Genomic DNA, 11462 nt, shown 5'->3' on the forward strand with positions numbered 1-11462 from the left:
TTAGATCTCTAGTTAAGGTTCACTTTTACCTTTTCTAAGCCTTAGAAGTGCCATACTTTGGGATTTGTGGTTCATTGCAGTTTTAACTTCAGATCTGGAACTATTGAGGGTCCTTATGGCATAAAGGTGCCAACTTTATTTCCATAAGCACCCCATGCACCTTGTAGACCCCATTTTAGGGCCATTTGAGCCAAATATCCCATCTATGGACGTCAAGATTGGAACTTTACGTGTATTATGGACCCTAGGAGGTCAGATCTGTGTTGTGGACGCATTAAGACCAACTGATATCGACTATATAGTTTTGGACATATAGGGACTCAGCGAGTCACTCATGTGACTCGGCGAGTCGGGTCGAAGTTTCCCCCAAACCCCTTCTGGAAATGGTCATATGTTGAGTTGAAGGAAAACTCAGCCTGTTCGGATTCATTATGGACCTGGAGATTAACGTACTCGACGAGTTCAAGGCAATGTCCCAACCACATGAAGACGGACTCGACTAGTTCAAGGAGAACTCGGCGAGTCATAGACTAGACACCTTCATTCGGATGAAGATAAACTCGACGAGTTCAAGAATGAACCTGGTGAGCCTGTTGAAGAACGTCTTGGTGTTTTGTTGAAGGAGAACTCATCGAGCTCTTGCTAGACTCGGCGAGTAGGGTCGAGATTTTAGCATTTTGTGGAAGTGGGAACTCGACGAGTTGGTGGACCAACTCGGCGAGTCGAGTTAACCAGATGTTGAATTACACCAAAGTTGAATTTGACCCGGGTTTTGACTTGGACTTGACTTGACCCTTGCAAAGGTTAAAAGTATGAGATAGTAATTAAGAAAGGTTGTTGTGTAGGAATTGAGGAGTTAAGCAGAGTTGATTTCCGTACTGAAGACAGTGCAGACACTATACGACATTGAGGTGAGTTACCTTCCAGTAGAAGTGGGTCTAAGGCACCAAGGCCGACCCACTAGTAGTTAATTATAGTTGATATGATTGTCTTTGTGATAATTGTCTAGTTTGCTACTACCTAGTATGTTAATGTGCTAGCATGATATGTTATATATGATAGTGGTAGTTTGGTTGTTTGGACCGAAGGGTAGGTCAGGCACCCCAGATATGTCTGACAATACGATTATGTTATTATATGTGTGGTAGTAGTAGTAGGGGGTGGAATAGTCCTCGGAGTTCGGTTGTTAGGACTGAAGGGTAGGTCAGCACCCCACAATTGCTTGATATGGGTAGGTCAGCACCCCATAACTGCTTGACATGGGTAGGTCGGCACCCCAGAATGGCCGGACAGGGTAAGTCGGGCACCCCAGAATTGCCCGCCAGTATGTATGTTGTATGGTATGTGGTATGATGGGGGAACTCACTAAGCTTTGTGCTTACATTTTTCAGTTTTGGTTTCAGGTACCTCTTCGTCGAAAGGGAAGGAGCTGCACGGTAGCAGCGCATCGCACACACATATGATTCCGCATTTTGAGATCCATGGGATTGTACTCTAATTTTGTTACCATTTGATGATATGATTTTTGAGATATGTTATTATGGTTTCATGGGTTGATATGATGTTGATGATGTTTTTCTGTCAACTGTATTATAAGTAATGTAATTAAACAAAAAAAAAATTGGTCTTGAAATTGGGATGTTATAAATGCACTAGTTTGTTATTTATAATGTCTAGTTTTACGCATCTAAACCATACTTTACAGGCAGTGAAACCGTTCGAGTATAGTATAGTTTTGATAAGCAAAGGTGTCGAACTCAAGGCGAACGATAGTGAATTAATTTAGAATGGTTGATTATAGGTTACACAAAACACATGAAAGAAGTAAAGAATGGTTTTATGGAATTAAATCTCAAACAAACAACTAAATAGCAAATCTCGATAAACTGATAGAAGACAAATCTTTTTAGGTACTTTGGTTTAGATAAATTACATCCTAAAATTGTAGATAATTGTACATACAGATTTATTTATTCCTATTCATCAATTTCTAAATTAACTAGGTTCATGTTAATTATTACAAATCCTTTAGCAAACAAGTCAATTCAAGCAGTGATTAGTTGATTAAACTAACAGGTTTCATAGTTTTCAGTTCGTATCAAGCAAGACTTGTAATAATAGTTAATCAAATTGGTTGGTTCAATTAACTCATATATGGTTGGTCATCACACATGCTCACACATTAATTTACTTATTTTGCATTCCAACTCTCATTTTAATTGTAATTTAACATCTCAAATCGTATTAAGTATCTTTTAGTTCTAAATAACATAAAAACATAGCATAAAATCATAAGAAAACGTCATAAATATATGCATAAAATAGACGTTATCAAAACACTTAAAATTCTAAGTTAATATTGTTAAGAAAAAGAATTAATCATTTACTCTACTTATATTGTTTTGGGTAAATCCATATCAGCCAAATTAGCAAGAAATAGTTTGCTTTGACCACACATTTAGTACCTAGTTAACAAAATCCTGGTCTTCGGTGAAACATGAGCCCTTTTTCAAAAGAGTTCTCTGTCGTCGAATCATGTAAAAATCAATGGCGTTTTTCCCAACATTTTTCCTTTATCTTTTCTCCTTTCATGTATTCTCTTCACCTAAATTTATTTAAGAAAGTATGAAAAATTAGAATGCAATGTATATCTCTAATCATAAACCCAAAGTTACCAACAATGCTTGTGTTGTTCTCAACCATTAGAAAAAACCCACTTTTAGGAGGAAGACAACAAACATTCAAGAATGGATTTACCAGTTCCTTTGCTAGGAATCGGTACGTCTATTTTTGATACAAAGAATAACCAGGCCTCCAAGAAAACCCAAATAAAGAAGTCACTTAAATAAAGAAATCACCTGATCTAATGTTTCTGATGGCCGTGGTTGCGATGGGTCGTGATGGTGGTGGTGGAAACTGTATATTCTGGCGATGAAGACGATAATAGTAGCATCGATGGTCAGGGGTGATTTTGGTGGAAATTTTTAGAGAGACATATAAGGAATGAGTTCCATAATCCATAAGAGAGGGAGAGGAGAGTGAAAGAGTTTTGTTCAAAATGAAGACATCAACCCGTGGTTGTTTGATATGAGTTTGTGACCTTATGTTTTCCAAATGGAGTGTGAACCTCAATAATCCCAACAAGTATTTTCTTGTGTTATACTCAAACCCCCTTCTCTTTATACCTTATTGTTTATCCGCACCCTAATAAGCTAAGTTTAAGATTTGGATAAGAAACATTAAAAATCAGTTAATTATGGTGGGGAGAAGCTAAATAAACTACTTTTGAAAAGCTCCCCCCTTGCTTAAAGCTTATAGTTTATTTCTAATCCAAACACTTTTGCAGAAGCTGCTTTCTCACACCGCTAGCTATAAGCTAATAAGTTATAAAATATTTTATCCAAACACCCTGTTATTAGTGTGGTACATGAAGATGGAACTTCTTAGAGAGGGATATGTATAATGGAGGAGCTTGCCGTGCCTTTCAGAACCACATTACAGATAACTGTTGGAGTGATTTGACCTTATCGATCAATAGAGAGCAATATTTACGATGGTGGTAACCATGTTGGAAATGACAGTGGTGGTCTGGTGCGATGTTAAAGGCCGAGGTTGTCTAAGGTTTTTTTAGGAGATATGGGGGACGAAGGTCAAGAGAAGGAAAGAAGATGTTGAAAAACAGTGAGCATACTTACCTCCTTTTCAAGCCCATACCACCATCATGTTCCTTTAAATGATAAAATACCTTAATTACCCTTGAAAGTCCTATAGTATGAATTAATATTAAAAACAGTATTGAACATTTTGTCAAATGTTACAGTATATATAATAATGGCAGAATTGATGAATTTTGGTTATAAGTAAAAAAATTATATTTAGGGATCCATTTTTTGGTTTCGTACATGGCCTCTAAAATCAAACCGGCCCTGAGGTATTGCCACATGTTTGCAACGCACTCATGACATGAGGTTAAGACTGTAAACGAACCGAACGAACACAAATGGGACTTGTTCATGTTCGTTCATTTAAGTTAGCTGAACAAATAAACGAACACAAACGGATAAACGAATAAGTTTTTTTTTGTTCATGTTCATTCGATTAGCAAATGACATTGTTCATGTTCTTTCATTTATGTTCGTGAACATGCTAAACAACCATAAACAAACGAACATCAATGAACAAAGATAAAAAAAACGTAATTGAAGATATATGAACATAAATGAACATACAATACACTAATGTAATCAAACACAATTAGACATATGTGAACATAAAACGAACTTATATGAACGAACATAAACGAAAGTAAACGAACAACATAAACGAACGATCACAAACATAATTGAATGAACGAGACCATTGTTCATGTTCGTTCGTTTAACTAAACGAATTATAGTTTGTGTTCATGTTCGTTCGTTTATTAAATAAACGAACATAAACAAACTTACCGCCGAACGGTTAATGAACAGTTCGTTTACAACCCTACATGAGGTATTGACACATGTTTGCAACGGAAGATTAATAAGTGACCTTCGTAAAGGAAATTCTCTTTCCGGAAAAAAGAATTACCCTTTTCATAATAAATATTCATAAAGTTTTTTCACAAATTTAAATATTTTATTCATTTAAATTGCTTTTTCTACGTTAAAAAGGTACACAAATAAGTCTGGTAAAAAAAGTTTTATTATATTAAATTAAAGATACTTTAATGTTTTTGTTGAATCGGCTGACACAAAAATGCTTCTATTATAATTGCTCTTAATATGACAACCCTCCGTATAATTTTATTATTCCTTCACGCTGTCTTTTTCCATAGCATGTTCATTATAGACTACAATCTTGGATTTTGTTTGTTGGCTGGATATATTAACCGAATTAAATTTCTTGGTTAAATATGTGAAAGAAGCTGGAATGTTACAACCATGGAGGGAGAGGTCGACAATTTCATTGTGGTTTGGATAGTAGTATTGGCATGTCTTCTTTATTCCTACACAATAGGAACGTTAATCCCCCAAGGAACCACTAGACTTGTAGCTTTGTCCATGGTTACATGCCTCTTTCTATGGCTTCCACTCAATCTAACCACCATGCACCTCGGTGGTTTAACCTCTTTCTTTATAGCTTGGCTAGCAAATTTCAAACTTCTTCTCTTTGCTTACGGGAAAGGTCCTCTTTCTTCAAATCCACCAATCCCATTGATGCACTTTGTCCCTATGGCATGTCTACCAATAAAGGCCGTTCATACTTCATCTACTTCAAGCCCTGAAAGTTCGAGTCAAGTGATCAAGAAGAAGGCAAAGAAGATATCTTTATTCAAGATCCTGTTGTTTGGGATGTTACTTAAGGTGTATGATTATAATGAATATATTCATCCTAAACTTAGGATGTCTTTGTACTGCTTCCATATCTACTTCATGCTTGACATAGTACTAGCCATCGTTGCATATGTCGCTCGAACCCTGGTGCAAATGGAACTAGAGCCACAGTTCGATGAGCCATATCTAGCTACTTCCCTCCAAGACTTTTGGGGAAGAAGATGGAACCTAATGGTCACTACCATTCTACATCCAACCATATATGATCCTGTTCGTTCCATTTCTATACGCTTGGTGTCGAGGGAATGGGCATCACTTGTTGCAATCTTTACCTCGTTTTTAGTTTCAGGGTTGATGCATGAGTTCATCTTTTATAACATTGGAAGGCTGAAACCTACGGGGGAAGTTACTTGCTTCTTTTTATTACATGGAGTATTGGTGAGTGTTGAAGTTGTCATCAAGAAAGCAACAAAGGGAAAGTTACATTTGCCTCCCATTGTGTCTCGACCTTTAACGTTAGGATGTGTTCTCACTACTTGCTTTTGGTTGTTCTTTCCACCTTTTCTACGGTTCAAACCGGATGTTCGTGGATGTCAAGAAAGTGTTGCGTTTTTAGAGTTTGTGACGAATGGTCGGCTAATAAGCCCTGCTAATGCTTCTTGCCCGTATCTACTATAAGTTAGGTATGTAAAATACACTTCAATAAGGACAAATAAAATAATCTTGTTAATTTATAACCACGATGTATGCTTTCGAGAAGACGACACCAGGAAGCATAGCAAATTAAAGTAGAATTAATGTTGACGAAACCTCCCAAGTCCTATTGAAAGCGACCTAGTGCGTGTTAATGTAAGGAAGGTGAAGTTTAAGAGATGATGATTTTTGTCGACATGTGAAATTTCCAAAAATGAATTAATTAGATAAAACTTATTTTGAGAATGCTAATTTGGAAAATTAGTTAAATAACAAAAGCTGGAAATTAGATTGATCTTCTTGTAAACTCTGTGACGATCAGCCATGGCGACATGGATGGTCGACCATGATGCAAAAAGTCTTTTTATTTCTGTGACAATGGTCAAAATTATGGTTACTTATGGACTTGAAAGGGACTCAATAGCAGCCAACCAAAAGCACCAAAATATTTCCTCCTTACCCTATAGACTTGACCGGGCCTTTAGACACAGTAACAATTATCGAAATAAAACATCACAGCAGCCTCTAGACACATTAGCATCCAAGAAAATTGAGAGAGCACCAAAAAGCCAAGACTTTAAAATTTATGGAAAACTAAAGCAATGAACTTAATCTTGAGAATCATCAAATAACATCTTAACTTCCGAGACCAACTTTCTTGAGTAAACAACAACAATACAAAAGAATAATCCCAATAAACACTACTAGAAAATAGGTGGTTTTCCTACAAAAAATAGATACACAAGATTTCCGTAGCTAATTAGCTACTGAATGGCTACGGATCAACTACAGAATGAGACGCCCTAATTCAGTAACGGAATAGCTACGAATGGTAATCCGTAGCTATTCTATAGCTAATTAGCTACAGAATGGCCACTGAATCGCAACGGATACAAATCCGTAGCTATTCTGTAGGTAATTAGCTACGGAATGGCTAAGGATACAAATCCGCAACTATTCTGTAGCTAATTAGCTACGTAATAGCTACGGGTTAGCGACAGAAGAAAATAGCTACTGAATAGCTACAAAATAGCGATAGATTTATAATTTCCATTATTATTATGATTACTCTCATTATATATAATTACTAATTGTCATTATATATAATTACTAATTTTCATTATATATAATTACTAATTTGAAAGCTACACTTGAACAATTCTTTTCATATATTGGTTGATTTTTTTTTATTTTTTATTTTTTTGTTTTCTTTTTCTGCTGTGTTGTTTGTCACTTTAATTCATTAATTAAATATTTATACTGGATCCTGACAGTGGATTACATGTGTCTTTAACTTCTCAAGCTGTTGGCTACGTGTTCGTTTTCCTGCATCTTCTCCTTTGCCATATCACCTTTTTCCACACACTGCCTCTCTCTCTCTAAACCTTCTACATAACTTATCCCTTTTCTTTTCTACCTCCTTCTGTATTTCGATTAGGGCTCCACTGTGTCTGCTCGATCTCCGCCATCAGCATGCAACTTTGCCGTCTCCGACTTGATCGATCCGCTGAGAAAATTAATCAATGGCGACAGGAAAGATCTAGGGAAAGAAAATAGTGAATTCGCGATTTCATCCTTTTAAGACTCAGGTACACACGCCTTCTTTGTAGACCCGTGATTGTTTTTCTGTTTTTTTTTTTTGGAATCGAAAAGAGCCAACCTCTAGCGACGGACCATTTGGATAACCACCATGTATTTCTGCAATCCGATGCTCAGTGGCGGGAGCGTCAAGTGGCGGGAGCGTCAAGTACAATCTCCAGTCCCTTCTCCTCCACTCAGATGTACAGTACCATAACTTTCCTCGACGGCTGGGATCCTGCAGACACTTGGAGAATCGTCTTCTCCTTTTATCTTTCCTATAGACGCTTGAGAAACAATTGTCTTCTCCTTTTTCTTTTTCTTCTTTACTCACTCAATCAATCTCTCTAGAAAACCCATGAACGATTCATCTTTGAATTTAGTCTCAAGAGTTTGAGAAGAATGAAGAGTCCAAGAGGATTGGTGATTTGGACGAATCCACATGAAGTCTTACTTAAATGGGTTTGTATAGCCCATTTAGCGATTTTTCAACCTATTTAGATTCTTCTGTGTGCATAGGTGACATTGATAGTTAAAGTGAAAATTCCTTTAATTTTTCCCTAAATATTTGTATAATGATTAATGGAAGTAGACACTTTTGTAAATTGATGGTTAAAGTGAAAAATCCTTTAAATTTTGCACGACGACTACTCACTGTCGTCCGTAAGTCCATGCCCACCTTCTATTTCCATTTCAAACTCTAAATTAACTTGCTTCCTATTGAGATTGCATCAGTTGTTGCTTATATTTTCAAGAATTTGCTTTATGGGTTTTTTCTTTAAAAAAAACATTTTTTTTACATGTTTACATATATACATCAATAGGAAGTGTTAATGACACAACTCCAGATACATTATTATGCATTAAAGATTCTGGTAAGGAAAAGTTGAAGCCTGCATATATGCTTTCAGACGGAAGATTAGAAAGAGCTGGAATAGAAAAAAAAAAAGTTAACTAAAAAAGTCAACGATGGAGTCAAAGATGTGGAATCACATCAAGAAAACACCCCTTCAACCTCAATCACAGCAGTGGGTGATGAAATTATGTAAGTTTCTTGATTATTATTTGTATTATTATGATTATGATTTGTTATGTGTTAACTGATGTTTATGAATTGACATAGCTCAGGTCTGGAAGGGTGGAGGTTGAATTAAGACATTTGTTGTGTAGGAAGCTTCATTCTATTGGTTGGAATGTCTCACATATTCCTATTGTATCAAGTGATGTAAGTTGCATATGGGAATCTTGAAATAATGAGGTGAAGAACACTATTTACCGAATTACCCCTGAGTTGACAATTTATTTGTTCTAGATACGTAGATTCTGTAGCTCAAGAAGTTGAAAACCAAAAGTCTACAAGTTACATGGTATGCCATTTATTACATGTAAATGTGTATGTTATCATTTTTATTTTTTATAATCTGAAAGGTGAAATGACATGTTATTAAATATTAAACATAAAAAAAACAATATCACTATTTTTTATTTTATATTTCCTTTATATATTGGTTGAAATCAGTTATCCTAATTTATGCAAATATTCCACCATTTTTTACTCAAATTTGTTTCGGCAGGCGGGTAAGGGTTTGTCATTGGATTCCCAAGTTCATATATTAGTATTTCAAATCTGGATTGAATTTGTAAGTATAATCAACCCAACACATCAAAAATTGATGATTATTTATTTCTTACTATGGCTAAACTATTATGTTGTGAATAATTTTAGATTTATCGTCGACATCCAACATGGTGATAGTTTACAGTTGTATTATGAGGAGTGGTAAGAAGCTAATGTTGGCCAACCTTTCTTCCACTGGTGTGTATAGCTAATTTACTATTTTAAAACAAAATTTATTGCATTTCCTTTACAAATTGCAAAGTATGTACACATTTTCTAATAATTGATTTTGTTATACCTTTCATGATATTTACTTTGTAGCTTTTTTCGGATTATGTTATGAAATTTGACCCTAACAAGATTAATATTATATGCTTTGGTAGGAAGGTAAGGTGATTTTGCAAAAAACATTATTTGAAGTCGTCATTAGTCCTTCAATTTCGAATTTTACTTTGTTTGAAGTGGTTGTAAAATGTATATTTTATGTTTCTTATTAACCTGCCAATTATATATATATATATATATATATATATATATATATATATATATATATATATATATATATATATATATATATATATATATATATATATGATCTCAAGGCATTGTTTTAGCTTTTTTTAGCATCAGGTGCAAGATAGGTTCAAGATTATCAGAGAGGTGTTTAGACATAAAAAAAATGCTAATGCACATAAATTTTCATACTCCAAAGAGGTATGATAGCTACAAGATTGCAATATGGAACTAAAAACCTATTCATGTCTAAATTTTGGTAATCTGCTAGAATCTTAACAAAGTAATCGAACCTGATTTATTGATAGCTATTTTATGAAACAACAGTTTATTAATATGTGTTCTGTTTTTTCTTTCCTTTTGCAGCAAAGAAGTTTAACAAAGAACATTTGTCTTTTGGTGGTGGGTTTATTGTTTGTGACTTACATGTATCATCATGTATTTCAGCTTTCATAATAAAATGTGATTATCCAAGTAAAAAAACCAATCCCGCAACGCGGGTTTCTTCACTAGTTATTACTATTTTTCATTATTCGACTCTTAATTTATTTTTTGGATCATTTTTTCTTACATATTTAAGACACGAACAATTAAAAAGCATACTAATAATATTATTAATAATAATACTTATAAACATCATAATAATATATAATAATTGTAACAAATGTATTTAACACACAGACAAACGATTAAACGTAAAAACCTACGTTTAACACATCAATAAGGTGAAATAATCTATGTTTAATTTATAAATAATGATAAATGATTATAATAAAGAGAAATATGTATGTATGTATGTATGTATGTATGTATGTATGTATGTGTATGTACGTGAATGTGGGTGCGTATGTAAATGTATGTGTATGTGTGTATGTATATGTATGTGTATGTGTGTATTTGAATGTGTATGTGTATGTGTATGTGTATGCATGTGTGTGTATTTGAATATGTATATAAGTACATATGTGTACGTGTATATATTTGAATGTGTATGTGTATGTGTATGTTTATGTTTATCTATGTGTGTATGTGTCTACATGTGTGCATATCAAAAGTCATAAATATTAATAAGTATTACAATATTAAACCATTAAATTAGTAAGAGATCTCCAAGGTGCACACGACTTTATGACCGATGTTAATAGGTATAAGTGGGTGAAAATATAGATAATCATTCATAATTATCTTGTACATGATTATCTATATATTCACCAACTTATAGCTATTAATATCATTCATAAAGTCGTGTGCACATTCGAGATCAAGTACTTGTTTAACAGTTTAACAATATAATGACTATACTTTTCACCAACTTATGATGAGTTTATGTTTATATATGTATATTTATATACATGAATGAGTTGTGGTATATATGTACGTGTATATGTGTATGTATACGTGTTTGTGAGTATTTATATGTGAATGTAGATCATAAACATTATAGTTTTAAACCATTAAATGGGTAATGGATCCTGTATGTGCACACATTTATATTCATAGCTATTTATTTCTGTAGCTATTCTGTAGCTATGGTAGCTACGGAAAATTCTGTAGCTATTCCGTAGCGATTTAGTAGCTAATCAGTAGCTATAATTTAGCCATGAGCCATTATGCTACAGACATTCCGTAACAATTCCGTATCTATCCACTTATAGCTACAGAATAGCTACAAATTGTGTCGTAGCTATTGAATCAGTTTTCTAGTAGTGAAACACTACCAACACATATGCGACTTTTCTGCATCA

The 11462-nt window shown here is 34.3% G+C and overlaps 2 long non-coding RNA genes and 1 pseudogene across 6 annotated transcripts; all 3 read left to right on the forward strand.

Moving 5' to 3' along the window:
* The first annotated feature begins 4922 nt into the window (after positions 1–4922).
* On the forward strand, positions 4923–6199 carry LOC145051351 (acyl-CoA--sterol O-acyltransferase 1 pseudogene; annotated as a pseudogene).
* Positions 6200–7326: 1127 nt separating this feature from the next.
* On the forward strand, positions 7327–9702 carry LOC145051352 (uncharacterized). Of its 4 annotated transcripts, none has more exons than XR_013683558.1 (6): positions 7328–7597; positions 8411–8631; positions 8715–8811; positions 8899–8953; positions 9161–9226; positions 9313–9702. It is a non-coding gene; the product is annotated as an uncharacterized LOC145051352 (long non-coding RNA). The 4 variants fall into 4 exon arrangements; XR_013683559.1 differs by having other exon boundaries at positions 7329–7597; positions 8498–8631; XR_013683560.1 differs by having other exon boundaries at positions 7327–8631; positions 8710–8811.
* An 89-nt stretch (positions 9703–9791) lies between these two features.
* Positions 9792–10249, forward strand: LOC145051353 (uncharacterized). Of its 2 annotated transcripts, none has more exons than XR_013683561.1 (2): positions 9792–9976; positions 10084–10249. It is a non-coding gene; the product is annotated as an uncharacterized LOC145051353 (long non-coding RNA). The 2 variants fall into 2 exon arrangements; XR_013683562.1 differs by having other exon boundaries at positions 9800–9918.
* The last annotated feature ends 1213 nt before the right edge of the window (positions 10250–11462 follow it).

Source organism: Lactuca serriola, chromosome 5, assembly GCF_051521515.1.
Source record: "Lactuca serriola cultivar US96UC23 chromosome 5, Lser_US96UC23_V15, whole genome shotgun sequence".
NCBI lineage: Eukaryota > Viridiplantae > Streptophyta > Magnoliopsida > Asterales > Asteraceae > Lactuca > Lactuca serriola.